Source organism: Lampris incognitus, chromosome 9 (genome assembly GCF_029633865.1).
Source record: "Lampris incognitus isolate fLamInc1 chromosome 9, fLamInc1.hap2, whole genome shotgun sequence".
Lineage (NCBI taxonomy): Eukaryota > Metazoa > Chordata > Actinopteri > Lampriformes > Lampridae > Lampris > Lampris incognitus.
Genome location: NC_079219.1, coordinates 1140940 through 1147097, shown reverse-complemented (window position 1 = coordinate 1147097; position 6158 = coordinate 1140940). Strand labels below are relative to the sequence as shown.

The 6158-nt window shown below is 48.8% G+C and overlaps 1 protein-coding gene across 3 annotated transcripts in view; it reads left to right on the top strand.

Moving 5' to 3' along the window:
• The first annotated feature begins 5698 nt into the window (after positions 1–5698).
• dhx16 (DEAH (Asp-Glu-Ala-His) box polypeptide 16) overlaps positions 5699–6158 on the top strand; it is a 56215-nt gene continuing 55755 nt past the window's right edge. For 2 of the 3 annotated variants that reach the window (XM_056287110.1, XM_056287112.1), the window contains exon 1: positions 5710–6046. The gene's annotated coding sequence lies outside the window, so the exon portion shown is untranslated. Of the gene's footprint in view, positions 6047–6158 lie in introns of all 3 variants that reach the window. The other variant, XM_056287111.1, reaches the window with a different exon arrangement.

The window sequence follows — 6158 nt, the reverse complement described above, 5'->3', positions numbered from 1 at the left end:
AAAGAAGGGCCCCCAGTTGTCTAGGTCTCCATGCCACTGGATCCCAGCCTTTCTATGCCAAAGACTGTGTGGAGGCTGCCTGTGCATCAGCCCCCCCACATTAAAAGATTCCACGCACAGGCGTCCTCCTGAAAGGGAATCAGACCGTTTAACATCCCGGCCAAAGTCCTGTGGCGATCAGGAAGTGGTGACGGGGGCAGGACCGTGAAGTCTGGCAGCTCCTAGCCACAACCTGACACACAGGCGGTGGTGTCTGATTCAGTCGTTAAGCTCTTGGGCTGAGGCAGAAAGAGCTTTTCGGCAGCTGAACCCACTACTGAGCAGCCCTATTTAGGATCCACTCTGCTCACCCCAGTAGGGGAAGGGGCTGGAAAAGGTGCCCTAAACCTAGCCTGCCTCGAAAACTCCCGTCTGGGCTACCGCAGCCAGAGGGATCACCACTAAGCGGTCAGAAACATAAACGGAAGCAAACTTATACTGGAACTTGGAACATGTGGACCCTCATGGACAACAAACACAGTGATCGACCCGAAAGGTGAACTGCCATCATCGCCAGGGAGCTAAGGAGATTCCGGATCAATATAGCAGCACTCTCTGAAACCCAACTGGCTGACGAAGGGCAGCTGAAGCGGGAAAAAGGCAGATACACTTTCTTTTGGAAACTGCTGATGAGCCAAGGATCCACAGCGTGGCACCTCATCGATTACATAGTCGTCTGCGCCAAAGACCGCCATGATGTGCTCAACACCAGAGCGATGACCAGTGCGGATGACTGCTGGACAGACCACCGCCTCATCTGCTCCATCATGTCCATCAGCCTCACGCAGAAAAGAAGGGTGCAAAAAAGGCAGTGCCGGCTGAACCTCAACATCCAACGGCTGGGTGACACCAGCTTTCGAGAACAGCTCCAGGCTACTCTCAGCGCTGCTCTGCCCAAGCAATATCCAGAAGATATTGATACACACTGGGACCTGCTTAAGTCTATCACCATGGACTCCTGCAAAAGCACCCTTGGCTACAAAACCCGGAAACATCAAGACTGGTACGATGAGAATGACAACGAAATCCAACAGCTCATTGAAATCAAGCAGCAAACCTTCATTGCCTGGCAAAATGACATCAACTGCAATGCTAAAAGAGTAGCCCATGCCATAGCAAAGGCAGCTGTTCAATCTCGGGTTAGGCAAGTGAAGATCCAGTGGTGGACAAGGAAGGCTCTGGAGATCCAGCAGCTCACTGACTGTGGGGATACCAGAGGTTTCTTCGATGCCACAAGAGTGGTATATGGCCCCAGCCACCGTTGTCTAGCCCCCCTTCGCTCCAAAGACGGGCTAATGCTGCTGAAAGACAATAAGTCAATGACCAACAGATGGAAAGAGCATTGCGAGGAGCTACTGAACAGGGACACAACTCCTGAGATGGAGGCCCTTGACCAACTCCCTCAACAACCCATCAATGAGAATATGGGAGCACCACCTTGTTGGAATGAGGTGCAGGATGCCACGAGGAAGATGAAGAACAACAAGGCCGCTGGACCTGATGGCATCCCAGCAGAAATCCTGAAGGATGGTGGGCCAGTTCTCCTTAGTCACATCCACACCCTGCTCCTCAAAATATGGGAAAAGGAGGAAATCCCTGCACAACTTAGGGATGCCCTAATTGTCTACATCTTTAAGAAGGGAGACAAGGCAGACTGTGAAAATTACTGTGGCATTTCCCTCCTATCCACCACTGGGAAAACTCTCGCCCAGGTTTTGGCTAGTAGACTCCTCCCCCTGTCAGTAAACATTCTCCCTGAGTCTCAGAGTGGATTTCGCCCAAATAGCAGTACCATGGACATAATTTTCATTGCTCGCCAACTACAAGAAAAAGGCCAGGAACAAAATCAACCACTATACATGACCTTCATAGACCTCACCAAAGCCTTTGACTCTGTGAACCGTCAGGCTCTGTGGCTGGTTCTGGCAAAAATTGGCTGCCCGGACAAAAACATCTGGATAATGAGACTACTGCATGACAATATGTCAGCCACAGTACTCAGTGGCAGTGGAGATGAAACGGAAGAACCCTTCAGGGTTCACATTGGAGTCAAGCAAGGCTATGTCATTGCTCCTACCCTGTTCTCCATTTTCATTTCTGCTATCCTCCATCTTATGAGCAAACACCTGCCACAAGGAGTCAGAATCATGTACAGAACCGACGGACAACTCCTGAACATCAACAGATTCAGGGCTAAAAGCAGAACCACCACCATATCCATCATGGAGCTGCAGCATGCTGACGACAATGCCCTCGTGGCCCATGCAGAAGAGGACCTACAGTGCATTCTGGATACTTTTGCCAAGGCATACAAGCAGCTTGGTCTGGCCCTTAACATAAAAAAAGACCCAGATCCTCTACCAGCCACCACCCAACACAAATAACCCTGCTCCACCCCCAACTATCTGTGTTGAAAAAACCAGACTGGAAAATGTGGACCACTTTACATACCTCGGAAGCCTCCTATCCTCCAAAATTAATATTGATGAGGAAATACACCACCGCCTCAGTTGTGCCAGTAGGGTTTTCTTAAGACCGAGGAAAAGGGTCTTTGAAAACCGCTACCTCCAGGCCAGAATGAAAATTCTGGTCTACAAAGCAGTAGTGTTGCCCACCCTACTGTATGGCTCAGAATCCTGGACCACATACAGCAGGCACCTGAAGGCACTAGAGGCACATCATCAGAGGTGCCTCCAAAAAATCCTCAAGATCACCTGGGAACACAGACACCAACACCAGCGTCCTGGAGGAGGCTAACATTCCTGCTATCACTGCCACCATCGCCCAACACCAGCTCAGATGGACTGGCCATGTCATCCATATGCCTGACTCTCGCCTTCCAAAACAAGTCCTATACTCCCAGCTTCTTACAGGACAACGTGCCCCGGGAGGTCAAAAGAAAAGGTATAAGGATAACATCCAAACAAACATCAAAAAATGCCACATAGACCATAAGACCTGGGAGGACACAGCAACCAAGGGGCAACCTGGAGAAAACTTGTCTGGGAAGGAGATGCACTATGTAATAATGATCTCCGCCGTGCTGCAGAAGACAAGCGCAGGCTCAGAAAGGAGGGAGTTTCCGCCAAAAAGGCCCAAACCAATCCCATGACTACCACCATCCACCCCTGCCCACACTGCACCAAAATATGCGGCTCCAGGATCGGCCTCTTCGCCCACCTGAAGACCCACAAGCCCATGAAGGAGGACAGTCATACTCGACCCCAAGTGACCGCCGATGATGATGATGATGATGATGATGGATATTCGCTGATGCCCACGAACCAGCCCCAGCTATGGGGTAAATAGTGCCACCTAGTGGACACCTCGGGAGAGGAATAGGCTACGGGAGTAAACCCTTACACGACATCAACGTCCACAGTGCTGTTGTTTTGTGTTTTTCTTGCCCTTTTGTGTGTGTTTAAGTGGGAGAGTACTGCTGGCGTCGTGTGTGGCTGCCGCTTCTGCCTCTCGTAGCCCCCCTTCCCATCCACCACTGTATGTCTGCCCCCCTTCCCATCCACCCCTGTATGTCTGCCCCCCCCCTTCCCATCCACCACTGTATGTCTGCCCCCCCCTTCCCATCCACCACTGTATGTCTGCCCCCTTCCCATCCACCCCTGTATGTCTGCCCCCCCCTTCCCATCCACCCCTGTATGTCTGCCCCCCCCTTCCCATCCACCCCTGTATGTCTGCCCCCCTTCCCATCCACCACTGTATGTCTGCCCCCCTTCCCATCCACCACTGTATGTCTGCCCCCCCCTTCCCATCCACCCCTGTATGTCTGCCCCCCCCTTCCCATCCACCCCTGTATGTCTGCCCCCCCCTTCCCATCCACCCCTGTATGTCTGCCCCCCCTTCCCATCCACCACTGTATGTCTGCCCCCTCCTTCCCATCCACCACTGTATGTCTGCCCCCCCCTTCCCATCCACCCCTGTATGTCTGCTCCCCCCCTTCCCATCCACCCCTGTATGTCTGCCCCCCCCTTCCCATCCACCACTGTATGTCTGTATTATGTTTAACTGTTGTCTCGTTTCACCTCGTTTATTGTAAAGCGACTTTGAGTGTTAGAAAAGCGCTATATAAGCGTTATTATTATTATTATTACATATTGTGGGCACTGTGGTGGGTGGAAGAAAGGGATTTGGGTAAAGTTTTGCTGTGCGCTGATTCAGTGTCTGCCTTGGCATTGGGGGTGGGGGTGGAGCAGAGCTGGACCAGACACAGTTGGGAGATTTTAATGATGATTTTTAAACTGGAGAGGCAGGGATGGAGTGTGGGTTTTCTATGTGTGCCAGCACATGTTGGGGTTGAGGGCAATGAGGTGGCAGATCGGGCAGTTTAGGCAAGGGTAGTGTAGATGTGCAGGTGCCATTTGACAGCAGCATCAGTGAGAGACTGAATCATCAGTGGTAGCAAGAGTGGGATGCAAACAGCAGAGGGAGAAATCTATACGGCATCCAAACATCAGTTAAACCTGGCAATAGACTGAACATGCCTCAGACAGATGAGCTCAAATTGACAAGGCTAAGGTTGGAACATTGCGGACCAGCATGTGGGTTAGTGCCAGCTGGACAGCACAGAGATTGCAATTGTGAATACTGTGAGGTCCTGGCGTCTGTACAACATGTCCTGATGGCTTTATGCCGGGGAAATGAGGGCTTTATTCATGGAAGTAGGCAAACGAAATTAAACAGTTTCCCTTAGAACACTGCTGGGTGACGGGGATTTTCAAAAAGAGAGAACTCGGTTAGTTGTACACGTCCTACAAAAAAAAATCGCGAGATATAGGGCTCAAAGGGCAATAGTAGTGTGGCGAATTCTACTAGAGTGTTCCTGCTCCAATTTCATTTGCATATTACCCACGATGCAACTTAAGTGTCGATGTTTTGGTAATGTTGTGGGATATTGAACATGTTAAAACGGGCATATGTGTTACAGATAGCGGGGATGTGGTGGAAGGTGATGGGGACGTTATGAGAGAAGTTGTATTAGACACATGCTATTTCCCCACATGAGGGTAAAGAGTAGGCAAATAGATAAGGTCGCTTCTGCGGCCAAGAAAAGGATCAAGCTGAGACCAATACAAACTTGTGTCTGTTATGACTAGCTTGGCTTGCGGTCATTAAAAGCTTGCTTGTTAACTTTGAAAGGTTTGCTGAGAAGTCCATTATTTGACCACGTCGCAGTAGCAATGACGTTACTTCACCAGTTGAGGGCAGCAATGTACTACACCGTGCCTAGTTTGCCGAGAAGAAGAAGAAGAAGAAGAAGAAGAAGAAGAAGACGGGTTTTTTTTGTTTTTTTTTAATCAAGACTATAAATATTCAAACACATCAAACAAAGCCAGTATACTCTAAAACAGCAGAGTAGCTAAGAACAGAACATCAAACATGTCAAAGACAATGAGAACAAAACAAGGAAACAGAAAAGGAAAATTAAAAAGAGATCAAATAAAATAGGACAATGCAACATTCCAGGGGTTAAATTACATTAAATTGTTCAAATGCAAAGAATAATTTTTTGGCATTTCTGTTTTTCATACATTTTAGAGATTTGGACAAAGTTACTAATTCGTTTTTAAAGGCAGCTAAACAGGGGTGCGTTTTGCAATATTTACATTTGTGTAGAAGAAGAAGAAGACGAAGAAGAAGAAGAAGAAGAAGAAGAAGAAGAAGAAGAAGAAGAAGAAGAAAATAAGATGAAGACGACGAAGAAGAAGAGGAGAAGCTCGTTTTCGGCGTCGTACTTCCGCTACAGCGAGCGTGAGCTAGCGTTCGTTACCCGAGCGTGTTTGTGATATTTTCGACCTCAAGTTTGTATGTTTGAAAACAAAAGAATACGCGACAAAATGGAGGGCTATATATAGACGTGTAGTTTCCTCTCGGTGGGAGTGTATGCCACCACTTTAGTTTGTAGTGAATGTTTAGTTGAGTGAGCTCGGTGAAAGCTAGCGGTAGTCACTGTTGCTATTCACGGCGTCGTTGCTTCGTCGTTGCGGGCGAGGTAAGCTGTGTTGCTGTTCGGTCAAACAACCAACAGACGTTTTTCTACAGCGAAACGAGGCGGCCTTTATGTAAAGTAAAAGTACACAGATGATGTTAAAAAAGAAACCAGT